General features: G+C 45.4%; 1 protein-coding gene across 2 annotated transcripts in view; it reads right to left on the bottom strand.

Annotated features, from left to right (window-relative positions):
* The window catches only part of LOC142575772 (uncharacterized), a 51,061-nt gene extending 38,804 nt beyond the window's left edge, over window positions 1-12,257 (bottom strand). Inside the window, exon 1 of one of the 2 annotated variants that reach the window (XM_075685401.1) lies at window positions 12,092-12,257. The gene's annotated coding sequence lies outside the window, so the exon portion shown is untranslated. The remainder of the gene's footprint in view (window positions 1-12,091) is intronic. The other variant, XM_075685402.1, reaches the window with a different exon arrangement.
* Window positions 12,258-16,430: the final 4,173 nt, after the last annotated feature.

Here is a 16,430-nt window from a genome sequence, read left to right as displayed (position 1 = left end):
TTTGTTGAGCAAGTTTGCCCATCCTTAGTACAGACATGTCCTACAGAGCAAGCACGCTTTACAGGAGGACAGCAGGGGAAAAACAAATTTGCATTTAGCAATAGCAACAATTGTTAGGAAACATGCTCCTGGGCCCCGACAAATAATTACAAATACTTGTGCACCAATTTTGAGCTGTTTGATAACAAGCTTTGATGATGACGGACCGCCGCAGTATAAGTAGGTCCTTCTGATAGGCGTTGAAGACGAACCCATGAGTGTCAGTGTCGAAGGAAGTAATGACCTGACGCTTTCGAGGGGGGGGGGGGGGAGGAGATTGCGCCATTCGTGAATCTGCTCTAAACGAAATTGCAGTAGAGAAAAAACAAGGAGTTTGTGTCAAAGGTGACGTCAGATGATGGAGAGGAGGCGGCGTTCTTTGTCACCGTGGCAACGTTGCATCAGTAAGGAGGCCTGACGGAGAGTAATGCCTCCCGCCAGGAGTTGGCGGAGAGCGTTGCCTCCCAGGAGCGATTAGTGATGCAAGAACGCGACCACTAGACTGATGACGCACTAAACTGAGCAAGAAGCTCACATGCGTTGTAGGCTATGTTAGCTACACTCTACTATCCCTTTTCTTTCTTCAAGGCTCGAACAACAAGCCTCTTTCCGGTATTTAACTTTAGGTTTAACTTGTACGTATAGGGAATTTCAAGCTTAGGATGAGTTTATTGCGATCAAAATTACGCGAAGGCATTGGTGGGGAAACGAAGCAGAATGTTTACTGACGGGGGCAATGAGTAAGCAACTATTTGCTAGAGATTGTGCTTATGGGGTGACTCATAGCTGTGGCCTTCGAAGCTTTATTTTTTTACTCTCCTTATGTTGTTTCTCCCGAAGACGCAACCATAACGAAATGAGATTGTTTTTCAGCTGAAAATTTTACACGTGCCCAGGAACTGGTTTCTGTCAGGTGTGAAACGAGTAGTTTATTACTTTCTGATATTTTTAGTTGTATGTGCGCTTACTGCTCTAGATAATGATGACTGAATATCTACAACGCTCTCCAACGTTCGCGAAATACCTCTGTTGATGAACATTACTTCGTTAGCTGACTTGTTAGCTGACTTCGTTAGCTGACTTCGTTAGCCCACATGTCGTGTCTCTCCCGGTGACAGGAAGAGCCGGCAGCTAACAAGCCCTTCTGGAAACAAAGTTGTATGCTAGAATTGTGGCCGCAAAATGAAAGCTGAATGTCGGAACTTGCAGATTCGATACTCGGTCAGCTTTCAGGAGGTAGCTTTAGCTTGGGGCGACTTACAATGCCACCTATTCAGATACACGTAAAGCACAGAAATTCTTTTTGAGGCAACTGCTGCGATCGACTTGGATTGCATGTGTTGCATTTTAGAGAAAGGGCTGAATTTTAGTAACATTACAAAGCATAAGTTTGATTTAGGGCCTGCAATATCCCGAAATGTGCAAGTAAAAAAGAAATTGAAGCATGAAGTTTACAAATCTCTAACTCAGCACCAAAAAATAGACATCGCAGTTCTCTAAACTGAAACCGTTGGACAATCTCAAGCGTACAAATTTATTATATGAACTTACAGCTTACGCGAGAGAGAGAGAGAGATATGCAAATGAGAGAAAAGCAGGGAGGTTAATCAGACAGCTTACACGAAATTGTTACAACGTTTACCGACGGTTTTGCAAAAGCCCCACTTATAAGTTAGTTGTGAATTTCAAAGCACATCGATCTTGCCCGCTTTAGATGTATTATGAGGGTCATTTTACAAAATTGTGATGTCGTTTCTTGACTGCTAAGCTCTTAAGTCGTAAGTTTATTAATTGAGTTTCCTGAAATTTTTGAATTTTGAATAATGTTCCTTAAATAACTGACGGCGTAAATAAAAGATATTGTTTGTTGCACATAGTGGAGCTTAGTTTTGTTTTAAATTGTGGTTGCCACTAAAAACGATTTCTATATTATAAAGTATTAAGATAGGAGGAAGAGCTTGATGTGGGCGGGGTGAGGTAACATACTTCAAGGAAAACATGTCGTACATGTTCTTCTTTTCGTCCTCGTCTCTTTAGCGTTGTTTTTCTTCAAGAATTAAGATAGGACTTCCCGAGCTAAACATTTATCCTAATGGAAGAAATAAAAAAGAAAAAATGAAAAAAAGGGAAAGGACAACGTATAGGAAAAAATATAATTTGTTGATATATTTTTATCCTGTTAGGCTCCTCAAGACTGGCTCAAATATGTCTCTAGAGCGTTTCAGTGGTGCAGTCTTTCGTGTCTTCGCGTTCAGCTTGTGGACATAAATGGCGTAGTATTTATCAATCTAGTACCTCTGCAAGCGCTTAGGTGTAACGCAGGCGAAGTGATGGTAAGCGTTCTGCAAGCGTCTGCCTAAGCAACCGAATCGTTTCTAAATCCAAACGGTTGCAAACAAAAGACACCTTTGGGAGAACTCTCTGCGCAGTGAGTGGTGCCAAACAGCACTTGATGATCGCTAATGCGATAAATACCCGCTTATCAGGCGGTTCCTCCCGGTCGCCGCAAGTTGTACGAGGGACTGTTCCGACAATTTTCTTGTCTTTTTTTTTCTTGTCGACGCGAGTGCGTGCGTAAATAATAGATCGCGAAGAGGGAGGGGGAGTTCTTTCTTTACAGTTGTCAGTACCGTCGCTTCGAAGCCCGCCGACTTTATTTTAAGTGGCTTCCCGCCAGTTGGCGCACCTCTTACGAATGCACCGTTTCGCAATGCAGCAGCTTCCGAGAGGAAATTGCACGCGTAAAACGCCCCAGTCGAGATCGCCTCCCATTGTTAAAAATAAAACCGCGCTTTATTGGATTGCAGAGCATGTCACCGGCTCTTCAAGTGGCTCGAAAGAAAAGAAAGAACTAACACAGGAGATAAAACAACGTACCCAATGCCGCAACGCAGTAGCTAGGAGACAATGGTGTTGCTATGCCGTGTGCAAATCCGTGGGTTCGCGTCCGCCTATGTCTATGAAATATATATGGGAAGTGAAATTAAACAACACACGCCTTGGTGCATCTTGGTGGACGGTAAAAAAAAACCACGTAGTCGTATATTTAATTTGCACATGAAGTAATCCCTCGTAGCTCATCTGTAGATATTACGGTATGTAAGTGAGACGCTTATTACCTTTATCAAAGCATGTGTAGAGCTATGATTCAGTAAACAACTATCTCAGAATCCGCACATTATCTAACGAAATCTTGTCATTTTTTGAAGAACAAATAAGACAAAAGAAGCACCGGCAATGACAAAGGGAATTTTATTTGTAGGAAATGCGGGTAAGCTTGCGGTTTGCATATGCCAAATATTGGCCTTCGAGTAGGAAAACAAATATCTATCCATCTAGGCGTGGCTTTTCTCAAAGCGAATCTTTCTTTTCCTACTTTCGCGTGTTTCGCGTGGCTGTCTGGCCATTGGGTCAGTTGGTTGTCGCCGAATAGATTTGTGTGTATATATATATATATATATATATATATATATATATATATATATATATATATCCGAAGTTATATGAAAGTACCTACGAAGTGGCTCATATAACTCTTGTATGTTGACCAAGTATGCCAACCTGTTATTGGAATGGTGACTCCTGTTCAACATCTTCTTGAACCACTTTATTTTCATTGATTTAACCACTCAGTGTTTGCCACTGAGTGGCAAACATCCACGGATCCACTCACTGTTTGCCACTGAGTGGCAAACACTGAGTGGATCCCGAAATGACTGAAAGGATCCCGAAATGTTTCTTGATTCGAGTCGCACTTTTTCTTTGGGAACGTAACTCAGCTTTCGGTATGTATGTATGTATGTATGTATGTATGTATGTATGTATGTATGTATGTATGTATGTATGTATGTATGTATGTATGTATGTATGTATGTATGTATGTATGTATGTATGTATGTATGTATGTATGTATGTATGTATGTATGTATGTATGTATGTATGTATGTATGTATGTATGTATGTATGTATGTATGTATGTATGTATGTATGTATGTATGTATGTATGTATGTATGTATGTATGTATGTATGTATGTATGTATGTATGTATGTATGTATGTACGTACGTACGTACGTACGTGCCTGACCTCGTTCACGCTAACTTCCGTCACTGGTCACTATGGCCAATCGGGTAGAGCAACGCGCTGCTGGGCTGAGGCAACGAGGCTCAAAACCAACCGGTTAACCAATTCGGGTCACTGGGTATGCAACACTGGGTATGTGCCGCTATCTTTTCCGCCGACTTGGGTCACTCGCTGTGTGCTTCTCTTCAATGAACCTCTGTGACACCAACTTGGTCAGGTCACTGGGTATGGCACGGTGGGTACATGCCATTCATCAATGGACACGCTCCACGCCAATTTGGGTCACAGGGTACGGAAGGTGCGGGTATGTGCCGCTATTCAATAAACCCTTTTGCCGTCAACTTGGGTCACTGGTCATGGGACACTGGGTGTGTGCCGCTCTTCAATGAACCTCTTTTATTCGAACTTGAGTCACTCAGTTGTTGTGTTGTGTGCCGCTCTTCAATGAACATAATTCATGCCAACTTGGGTCACAGCGTGTGTGCCATTGGGTTATGTGCTTCTATTAAAAAAAAAAAACTCCTTCTGACTCCAAATTTAGTCACTGCGTGTGTGGCACTGGGTATGCGCCACTTTTCATAATAATAATCGCACAAAATATATCATCACCAAAACACACCATTCATAAGAGATATTACTAATTGCATTAAGGTAGCCAGTTATCTGAAAGGATGGATGCGCCGCCAATTAAAAAAAAAAGAGAAGCGCAAGATGAATGGGTGCTCATATCACCGTTACCACTGGTTCCTCTTGACGCCCCTCGGTACTTTTAGTGTGAAACGCCACGTTCTCGCTCACATCGTCCTGGGCCACACAACCGCCCCTCAATGTCTTGCTTTCAGAAGTAACTGGCCAAGGTTCCCGAAACCATTAGGCCATTTTCTTGTTTTGTTTCCTCTTGCTTTTTTCTTTATCAGATCCCCACTAGAATATCTCTTCGCCACTGAAGCAAAACCTAGAACGGGGACGCGAAATGCAGAATCACTTCACAGCGCCGCCTTTCTTCTCTCGTCCCCCCCACTTTCTCTTCTAGCGTCGACGACGGCGGAGTGTAACCGCTTCTGGTCGAGGGTTCTTGCGAGGCCTCGTGTTACGATCGTCTTTCTTTAACGCAAAGCTTTCTTTGCCTCTTCCTTCGACTTTCCCACTGCTGCTGCTGCTGCTGTTGCTACTGCTTTTGTCTGGCACACCGTGTCAGGGGGTGGAGCGTGTGCATGCATGACAGAAGCGAGACAACGAGGAAAGACGACGCGAGAAACTTGTTTGGACCTCAGAGCCGCCTTGAATGTGCGCAATGCCCTCTGGAGCTCCCTGCTTGCCGCCATATCAGCCTCTTGACAACTGTAATTATCCGTGAGCCCCCCCGAAAGCATAGCAGAAATTGCAGCGCTTGCCTTTCTACGGACATGCAAGTCCAGAGGGAAGCGAGATAGAATGGTTGAGAGGAGGGGGGACAGGAGGAATAGAATGAGTGTAATCGAGGCAGTAGCGAAACAAGTGAATAACAGCCTTGACAGTTTTCGCTCGCAGTTCCCAGACATGGGGGAGGGGGGGTGATTGGGATAAGGTGACGGAAGAAGGGAAGGAAATGCTGCTACTGTAGACATGACAGTGGCTGCGGGCAAACGGGATAAATTTAAATTCAAGGTACGGTACGATACGTTTCTGCTATTTCTGAAAGATAAACACCATGCAAATTTGTCAAGCGGACAACTTACGCAGGCCGTGCGGAAGCGGAGCCGCATTAAAGCGCACCGTAGGGTCTAGGTGGCACAAAGGAAGCGGTCGCACGTCAAATCAACTTCTGTGCCCACCGCGGTAGCTTTGCGGCTATGACAGTGCTCGGAGTCGCACGTTTAATCCCGACCGCGGCAGCCGCATTTCTACAGGGACGTAATAAAAAAAAAAGCGCTCGTGCACTTAGGTTTAGGGAGACGTTAAAGAACACCACAGGTGTCAAAGTTAATCCGGAGTCCGCCACTACGGCCTGCCTCATATTCCGATTGCGGTTTGGGCACCTACAGCCTCATAGTTAAATTAAAGTTTAACACTTTTGCCACGATGCGATGTGCCATGTGAGACATTTAATATGCTCAGCCTTCTCAGAGGTTACGAAGTACGGCGCACAGCAACACCTCAAGCAAACACCTTCCCTGTGTGTTGTGTCTACTACGCAGACAAACAGCAGTGGTGCACGCAAGGTAACGTTTAACATCAACTCACCACTCTCGTGTCGGATTAAGCGTTGAGGAAATTAAGCATTCGCCGTTAACATCACCGCTAATTATCGACAATCAAAGCAAACAGGACAGAAAGGTTCGCTTACATCGATTCCCACAGTGCGTGGGATCCGCATATTATTTTCTGACGCGCTCCCCCCCAGGTGATGAGGAGCTCTGCAAAAAGCGTGCAACCAGCAACGGCGATGCCAAGTCTGCGTTCCCCATCTCATTAAGGCGAGGCAATAGTGTACTTGCCAGCGTTTCCAAATGAAAGACACCACGAAAAAAAAAAACAGTTATAGTATAACCACGCTAAAGCAAGTCAGCTTTCCTCTTTGCCAACATAGCTCAAGACCGCCTTCGTTTACTTCTCTTTGCCTTTCATTTATAGCGCACCCGAGGAACAGGGCGAAAAAAATGTCGTCCTGCTTGTGATTTTCTAACGCACTGGAACAGAACGTAGAAAGAGCGGCACTCTTCGATGCCCTTTCGGGTGGTCGCTATAAAATGAAAACAAGAGAGAACTCAAGGGGTGGCTGCCTAAAATGTAGGAAGCTTCACGAGGCTCCGTGTATGTGGTATAGCATTGTAAACCGCCGGACTTTTGACAAACAGGACCTTACCGCGACTTACCTCGGCGATTTCTTAGGCGAAGATATCTTCACTTCATTCTAGGCACTTTGCACTGGGTCGGTAAGTAGCTAGGCAGGTAAGAATTTCGTGCCTCGTCACATTTCAGACCTCTTCAATGAAAAGGAATGCAGCACCCACAGTGGAATCTAACCTGTCCGATTCGAGCGCCGCAGTTCATTGCTCTGACCAGTAGACCCCAATTTCACGCATGCACCTCTCGCGCCAGAGCTCACCAGAGCGCTTTGAAACGTTTGGCGTGCATCGCGACATGCCTGTTTCTAGCGTTCCGCCCTCGTGACAGCGCGCGCTTCGAGACACTTCAACCCCGTCTCCGGGATCGGCCCACATTCCCCAGCACTTTCCTAGTCGTAGCTAATGCTATACGTAGAAACAGTGCGACGCTGTTCTGCCGTCACGGTCGGCCCAGGTATAACAGGTTTTTTTCATGTTTCATCTGCGGAGTGCAAATGCTGTCGTCGTTTCAGCATACTACACATCACGTTACATAGAAGTAGATACGTACGATTGTATAACGCGGCAGTCACTGATGACGTCACAATCCGCGTTTCTCTCGCCTGCACCTCGCCCAGTGCTTATACTATGTAGAACGGCATGTTGTAAGCTCGCGTCGAACGACCGTAGTAGAAATCGTGCCGTCGGGCGCTCACACGATTGTGGCCATCTTGCTGCTGTCGGCACATACAGGCTCGCGTGGGACGCGTGGCCGTTCGTCTTGTGCAAACGCGTAGTAACGTAGTAACCTGGTAACGCGTTGCGTAATCCCGAACGAGGCTGGGTAGCCAGCTGGTCAGCTGTTTCCGTCTACATGTGCGCGGGTATGGGACGCCAACCTTTCTCGAACGCGAATTCCTGCCAATTAACTAGCGCAGCGTTCTGTGGTTTTATGCTTCGCATAACATCGATTCCAACAATGCGTTATATTTGCTTCCTTTTTTTTTATTAAAGCAGTCATTTAGCATTGCTTTTCCTTTCTAGTGGTCGCGTTCAGTTGTTTTCGTTACATTAGATTACACTGCGTCACACTACAATACATGAATCTTTTGTTTTCTATTTTTTTTCTTGTTTTGGGGCAACACTGCAGAAATTGTGCTGCCAAAAGGCTTACTAGCGCTAACGTGAGCGCAAGTGTAATGAATTAATAAATAATTTGTTTTCTTGGACCACGGTCGTTTAGAGCCTCCAGGAATATAAGTAAAAAAAAAACAATCAGTAAGAAAGCATAACATTGAATATAAGAGTGCAAGTACAACAAGGTGCAAGGTGAATATCAAAGAAACAGGAGAAAAAGTGCAGTTGAGCAATCTGTCAAACTAGGACACAACAACGCAAAGCGAGGACAAGAATAATGACAGCGAGTTATGAAAAATATTGAGGTCAGGAAAATAAGCGTTGTAAAGACTCAGTATTTTGTGGAAAGTTAAGTGTTGGTGAAGGAACATGCAAAGGTCTATGTTCTATAGTGATCTTGCGCGTAATACGAAACGTGATACAACTGAGGAGTTCGGGGAAGGTGAGGATTCTGTGAAACAGTTTCAAAAGAAACAGACGGTCAGCGCGATTACATCGGCATCTAAGTAAGGATAATGACAATAATCCAACAATGCTAGAACAAGGTCGAGTGTCCGTGTTAGCAAAGCAGTGATGATATGTGCTTAGACCGTTTATCTGGACCCGTTCTATAAGGTCACTGTTGGATCTAGGAATGTCATTCCAGACGGCCGAGGCATATTCGAGTTGAGGAAGACAGATTGTTGTGTACAACTTGCGGGATGGTGTAGGGGAATTGAATGCCCTCGATAGTCTGCAAACACAACCATGAAAGCGCTTGACCCGCATTGCAACACGTTTATTGCGAGCAGAAAAGTGTAAGGTTGAATTAAAAAATACACCGAGACCATTGATCTCACAGACCTTACGCAATGGTACAGAATCTACAGGATTAGAAAAATAAATGCTTGTTGTTTTGAGTGTGAAAGTCATGCCTTTGGTCTTAGCATTATTCATGTTGAGGTTATTAGTTTTGTACCATTAAGAAAAAGAAAACAGGTCAGACTGCAGGATGCGACTGCCGGCGTCGGCAGCATGAATTTCCTTGCTTGATGTCATCGACATACAGAAGGAACGAAGAATTCCTAATACAGGAAAGAGCGTCACATATAAAAATGAAAAAAAAAAGAGTAGTCCTAACACTGATCCTTGAGGGGTGCCGCTAGTTGCCACGTAAAAAAAAAAAGAACGTCTGGCCATTGAAGTTAACATAACATAATCTATTAAGAAGATAACTGCGCCAGAGATTTACAATTGATGAGTCACCAACAAAGTGCATAAGCTTGATCAGAAGCAGTGAGTGGCTGACTACATCAAAACCTTTGCTGTTGTCACAGTAAACGGTGTCAACTGGTCCCCTATGAAATACCGGCGCGGCGATCTGTGTCATGCAACTTGCGTGATTTGTGATAGTGGAGCGGCTGGTGAGAAATCCATGCTGATTCTGAATCAATGATTTCTTCACAGCAAAGGACAATATGTTGTGAGGAGCAAGCCCAATAAACCTTGGACGTGGTACAGAACAGAGAAATCGGGCGATACTTCGAGACGTCGGTTTTTCAGCCGGACTTAGATGCAGGCAAATCACGACCAGATTTTCACATGTGAGGGAAAGTGGAACTATTCAAAGCATTATCAAATATTCATATCAATACCGGGAAAAATATACTGCCGCAGGTTTTTAGAATTGCGGAGGGGATGCAACCAGGGTAGCAGGATAGGGAAGGCTTCAAGCGCTTAAGGTATTCGCTGACGAGCTTTTCATCAAACGACAATGCACTAAATGCGAGAATTGTCATGTGTTGCTGACACCAGCGTTTAAACCTGAAGCCTTATATAAGGATGAGAAATTTGCAGCAAAACGTTCAGTGACTGCTTGGACTTTCACTCCACTAGAGCCGAGCAGCCGAGAACACCCTCCACGTTTTCTAGAGCGCTTGCGCATATACTTCCAAAATTCCGCCGGCTGTTTGGAGGCTCTCCTTTAATAATAATAATAATAATAATAATAATAATAATAATAATAATAATAATAATAATAATAATAATAATAATAATAATAATAATAATAATAATAATAATAATAATATTTCTGCTTACGATGATTGAAAAAAAAAAACCTTCAAGACAGGGAGAGAGAGAGAGATAGATGAATGAAATGCGAAAAGCAGGGAGGTTAACCGGTATATAGATATCCAGTTTGCTACCCTGTACTGGAGAATGGGTAAGGGGAGACAGAAAGAAAAAGAAATGCTTGTCATATTTATCAACATGTAAAATGTGTCGTCATGCTCCCTGTCTTACTGCCGTTTGCAAAGACAGAGGTGTACATTTTATGAACGCTCGATTTGTTGCGAGACTCCACACTATACTCTTGCGAGAGCCTATAGCTCCGTCTTCTGCAGCCCGGACATCAAAGCTGAGCAGTTGCCTGGACCGTCAAACCTAGGCCTAGACCATTCGGAACCTAACGACGCGTAACCAAAGGAGTCCGAGCCTGTCGTCCATCTTCAGCGAGTGTTTACGTTGTCGTATGAGCAGGCATCCCACCAGTCCTTTATGACGCGTGCAGGCGCACCAAGCGAAGCATTTCTGGCACGCCTCCTCGACCCATTTAGTTTCTCTTGCTGACATTCGCGAACGGGGCTTCCAGAAGCGCAGCTCGCCGAGCCTACAGTTTCGGGCGTTGATGTGCGCGAAAACAAACACGGCGGATGTTTTACTACTAAGGTCGTACGCGGCGCTGAGTTCCGAGAGTTGAGGAGGTGCTTTCACATCCGTTGCGGGTAGCCAGTTATCGGAGCACTGATAGCGCGGCGAATCACGCTGATACATTACGTCTACATCGCAGTGCACACGCGTAATCACACGCAATAAAGCTGAGTTGAGGTATTTGCGCTCCCTATGATCAAACAATATAGCACCAGCATGAACTCATCATAACGTATCTATTTGAGCCTGCTGATGGAGCCAGTGGTGCAGATTACGCAGCGCGTTAAGGGCAAGAAGAGCAAACAAAAAGCATGTGATACTGTTCATCGTTGTAACGCCGTGTGCGTATATTTTTTTTTTCCTTTCTGGTGACCTTGGCCATAACGAGCTACGCAATCTGAAGCACATATGTTGCTCGTGTTGTGACGGTAAAGTGTCGTTTCGTAGTCATTCGCAAAGTTCACTGTAGCTGCGCGTAGTGTGCTTTAACTTTATGTATCTTCATAAAACGTTATGGAACGCCTCAGAATGTCATTACGATGGACCGAGAAGGATGTGTGATCGCACACAGGTCAAGGTCCGAGCGGTTACTCGTGTAATCGAGCCTGCACTGAACTTAGTGTCGACAGCGATGACAGTAGATCGGAGGGACGGGATGGTCGTCACCAAAGAACGTAGCGTTGGCTTTACCACTGACACAGGTGTCACATGAACGCTAATCGGAGTGGACGATCTCTATCTGGACAAGGTTACTGCGTTTAAATTGCTTTCGGCGTCGTGGCAAACTTCGTACCAAGTTGGGGTATTACACATCGACCAAGACTATAAAGCCACCAGCTCCCTCAACCTAGGTGGCGAAGATCACCACGTGTACGATGACAGCATATCAGCGCTAGAGGGGTTATGACAGGTTATGCCGTGCGCGAAATCCGCAGATTCGCTCTCGCATGATCAATCAATGCATTCGTCCTGCGTAACCGCCCTTCGTGAAAGGCACGAAGCCACTGAGTCAAGAACTGCACTGACACTTTCGACCGGTGGTTTCGTACTTTCGTCCTGCTAGGTGACCACGCAGAAGCCAGTTTCTAACAATGCGGTCTATTGCACTGCCGTAGCTCAGATGTATCTAGATTTCCAGTTGCCGACGGTCAAGTATCCAAGCTCCCTCCGCTCTTCTTGAAGTGCTCCACATTGGAGCTCGCGCTACTGTTCCCCATCTATGCGGCGGCTTCGGAACTTTCAACCCGGTTAAACGAATCCCAGAGCGACAGCGAACGCCCGCATGCCACCCACATCACCGGCGAATTCGAAGGATGCGCGCTAGGGGAACTCACCTTGCTGGCTCGTAGCTCGCCGGTGGTTAACGCTATGCCCCTGGGCAAGGTGTCTGTGCTTAAGCGTCCTGCGGGAGGTGTGCTGCGTCTGTGCCCGCGCAAGGGAAGGCGAAGGGGAGGAACGGGGGCTGCGAGAAGGGGGTCCCCCTGGTGGTCGGGTGTGAAGACAGGACGGCGGCCAGGTCCCACTCTTTTTCATATAATGGGAACGTGACGTCTGCCCCCAGGAAGCCCAGCGCCAGCCGCCACTGAGCTCGGGGAGTCCCGCCCGAAAATAGACGCCGGCTGCTCGCTAGCGTGCGGTAAAAAGAGAAGCCGCGCAGCAGCACTCCCCCCCCCCCCTTCCCCCCGGCTGTTGCACGCGTGGTTTTGTGAGGCTGGGTGCATCACTCGGCTGCTTCTTCTTGTTTTTTGGGTGATTATTTGTTTGTGCGGCTCTTGTGCCGCTGTGCAGTGCTTGCCACACCTCAGTCGGCCAGCCTACGGTGTAACCACCTTCGCCACCGCCGCTGACGGTGCCCTTACCCGCCAGCACTATAGGGCGCCGCTGGTGTGACAAAGTACTGAGCACTCTTTGACCAGTTGTCATCTTTATCTCGCGCCTACGCGCAACGCGAACGCCTGCAAGGTGCACGAAAAAGAGCCACTGCCCTCGCCTTTGCCGACGGGTCACCGCGAGTGAGGTCGGCGACCAGGCGCTCCGTACGACTCTTTGACGCGGCGGACGTTTCTGAACGTGAAAGCGGCGTGACTTGGCCGTGAGGCCTAGTTTTTATTTCTTAGTCGGGCACGTGTTAGTTCGTGATGTCCCCAGCTACAACTTCGCAGAGATTGCGTAACTTGGCTGTGTTAAAGTCTAGCTTATGAAGAAAGCGAATGTTGAGAACGTTTAAGATTGACTTTTTTGATTGAGCTATAAAAGAATCAAAATGAGTCATGGCTAGCATACATGTGGTAAATGAAACTTAATGTGCATATCCTAGAAGAGAAAAAGAACGTTTTCGTTGTAATATTAGGTAGAAGCAACATACTCTTCACTAGAGGCATTGTTTCTGATTTAATCTCACCGCACTGAAATTGGAAAGCATAACTTCTACCCTACAACTACTCAGTACAACTTTTTTTTCAATGACGATGATGAGGCAACATTTACTGGGCCCGAAATAAATCGGTGGTCACCAGACGAGGTGGTTCCCTAGTTACTGGACCCATATGTTCCCAGCAGCTCCTGGCCCCTGTCCGTCAGTCCGAGCTGAATCACATGTACATCTGTTTTGCATAGAAATAAGGCGCACGAAGAACAAGTGCATGTAGCCACAATTATCCTTGTTATTCTTGTAGCTGGTTTTGCCTGAACGCATTTTAATGGTTCTGTGGTGCTGTGCATTTACAAAGCAAGTAGGCATCAGCGTGTGGAGGACTCAAGAGCTCGGCGTAGCATGTGTAAACATTCTTTTTAAAAATGTGAGAGAATTTTTCTTTCTTTACTCCCATCGAATTCGCTGAATATTACTTCATTGCCTCGAAGCAGGTAGGCCCCACTGGTGGAGCCCTAACACTCGTAAAAGCGCACACTATGTGTCAGAGAAACTGCGTTGCTTATCGATGCTCCTGATATGATGTCTATGATGATGTCACAATGATTACAATATATGATGATGGTGATGTCCATAATATTGATCATTATGATGACGATACCCATGCTTATGGTGATGCCTTATGCTTATGATGAACATGATGATGCGAGTGTTCGTCAGACACCCTCGCAGTGATTGACATCGGCAGTCATTGATAGGCGAGATTTATGTTTTTTTCATTTCATTAGTTCATTTCTTATGGTGTTTAGAAATGGTTGCACATGATGACTGGCTCAGGAAGAATATGAGTGGGCGGGTTAGTGGGGCAGTGGAGCGCTCGCTTTTTGTTTAAGTCAAGGCGCTAAGAAAAGGTCTTATTCAACACGGCGGGTGGGCCGCTCGTTCCAAAAAAACAAGCAGCTCCACAATAAGCAAACAATAAACCGCGTGAGTGTGCTTGTTTATGACTTCTTCCTTTCTGCGTTCTCTCCAAAGCCAGAGACATGGTATGTCACATTCAGATAAAGAGCCCCATGATACTTGCGACGCACGTCAAGGAACTTGAACAAAGCGATCGAAATGAATATCGCAGTAAAAGTGGCTCGACCCACTCGGATATGCCACCCTATGAACCACAGCCAAGTTTAGAATAGCTACAGCGGTCACTGATGAGCGGGCTTTCACTGCTGTCGTTAAGCACAGGCCGTCACTTACAGACAGTTGCAGACTAGGACATACATCACACCAACGACACTAAGCAGGATCAATCCTGACCTTCCTACTGAATGCCCACACTGCGGCCACGAATACAACAACTTCGAACACATGCTCTGGCTGTGCCCTGCCAACGCGAGCACGGACTTTCCCGACCAGTCTTCCTGGGACTCAGCGCTCAGAAGCACAGCGCTCATCGCTCAGCTCATGGCTGTCCAGAGGGCCCGGGCCGTCGCCGAAGGACTCTGTCTACCGGCCCCGACCTGGGTGGAGCCGCCGGATTGATTTCCCCTCAGGACCTAAATAAAGTTCTAACTCACTCATTCACTCTAATTCTGCGCCTTTTTTGTCATTAGCCCTCGGATATTGGTAAAAAATATTTCGGGCTGCGCCCACTTAGATTTTCTGTAACGCGATGTCACAAAACCGTCAAAACACACCACGTAAAAGAGACACGTACGCACTATAAATGCAATATTACCTCCAATATTACCTCCAATATTACGAATGGAATAGAAGATGGCTGCCCGCCTAAAGCTCTAGCAGTGGTTACTCGGAGCTGCCGGCAAAAATGGCAGCTCCGAGTACAATGTTTGCGCATAATAAAAAAATAATTGCGCGCCAACACAACGTTGCCGATCACTTTCGGCAAGTACACATCACTCTGCCTAATCTTCTTTCCTGAGGACCCGACTTAGCGGAATTTTTAACTCCTCGTTGCACGCCGTCCCAATTTTCGATCAGCCACAGCAAGCCAAGCAAGGGGAAGCTGACCAATCGCAGGCGCCGATACCAGCCTCCTCATCCGGTTATCCACTTTCACTGCGCTAGCTTGAAACTTGAAGTTTCCTGCACCATCAGAAGACTGTAGCCAATACTTGACTGGCAGTTGTCTTGAGACAATGTATTTGAGTCCAGTTTCGGAAACGGAAGTTTTCTCTATTATCATGAAATTAAGAAATACTAGCTCCAGTGATCTCTTTTAAATTCAAGTCCGCCCGATTAAATACATTGCTGACATTATTGCTGTCTCACTTGCCCACATCTTCAATCCTTGTCTGTTAAGTGGAGTATTTCTAGCACAGCTACAGTGCGCAAAGGTTTGTGTCTACACAAAAAAGGTGACAAAAATAATTTAGCAAATCACAGACCTATTTATATATTACCAATTTTTTCTAAAGTACTTGAAAACGCCATCCATTCACGTCTGGTTTTATTTACAGATAAACATAACATCCTGACTGACTGTCAATACGGTTTTAGGAAACATTGTTCCACCGAACTTCTCCTCCTTCATCAAAAAGAGTTCATTCTAAAAAAAAAAAAACTTGAAGAAAAACGATACGTACTGGGAGTTTCGATAGACTTTACAAAGGCATTTGGTTCTCTTAACCGAGGTATTTTGCTGACAAAATTAGAATTCTACGGAATTTGTGGCGTTGCCTTGAAGTTATTGGAATCATACCTTAGCACTCACATGCAGTCTGTTTCAGTAAACAGCAGCACCTCCACATTTAAATCTACTTTGTTTGGTGTTCCTCAGGGCAGTATTTTGGGACCGTATTTATTTAATATTTACATAAATGACATTGTTAACATTTATTTATTTATTTACACATACATTGATGATGATACGAAATTCCTAATCTACGCAGATGACACCAGCCTGTTTTTCGAGGGTGACGATTACGAAAAACTTGTTAATCGCGCAAACAGCACTTTAAGTAAATTTCACGATTGGTGCTCCTGCAACGGCTTGGTTATTAATACCCAAAAAACTAAAGCAGTCATATTCAGAGCGAAGGGCAGAGACATTGTTCCAAATAATCTTTTTCAAATACAGTGCCAGCCGATAGAAATTGTGACAGAATTTAAAACTCTAGGCCTAATTTTTTCAGAGCACATGCTCTGGGACTCGCACACTAATCATGTTATCACGACCCTAGCTCGGACTATAGGATTAATCCACAGGCATCGAGACCTATTTCCTGTAAGCACAAGACTGCTCATTTATCATTCACTGTTGTTATCGCGCATAAATTACTGCT

Source organism: Dermacentor variabilis, chromosome 3 (assembly GCF_050947875.1).
Source record: "Dermacentor variabilis isolate Ectoservices chromosome 3, ASM5094787v1, whole genome shotgun sequence".
In the NCBI taxonomy this organism is placed as follows: domain Eukaryota; kingdom Metazoa; phylum Arthropoda; class Arachnida; order Ixodida; family Ixodidae; genus Dermacentor; species Dermacentor variabilis.
The sequence above is the reverse complement of the archived record's forward strand: the minus strand, read 5'-3'. Positions and strand labels throughout refer to the sequence as shown.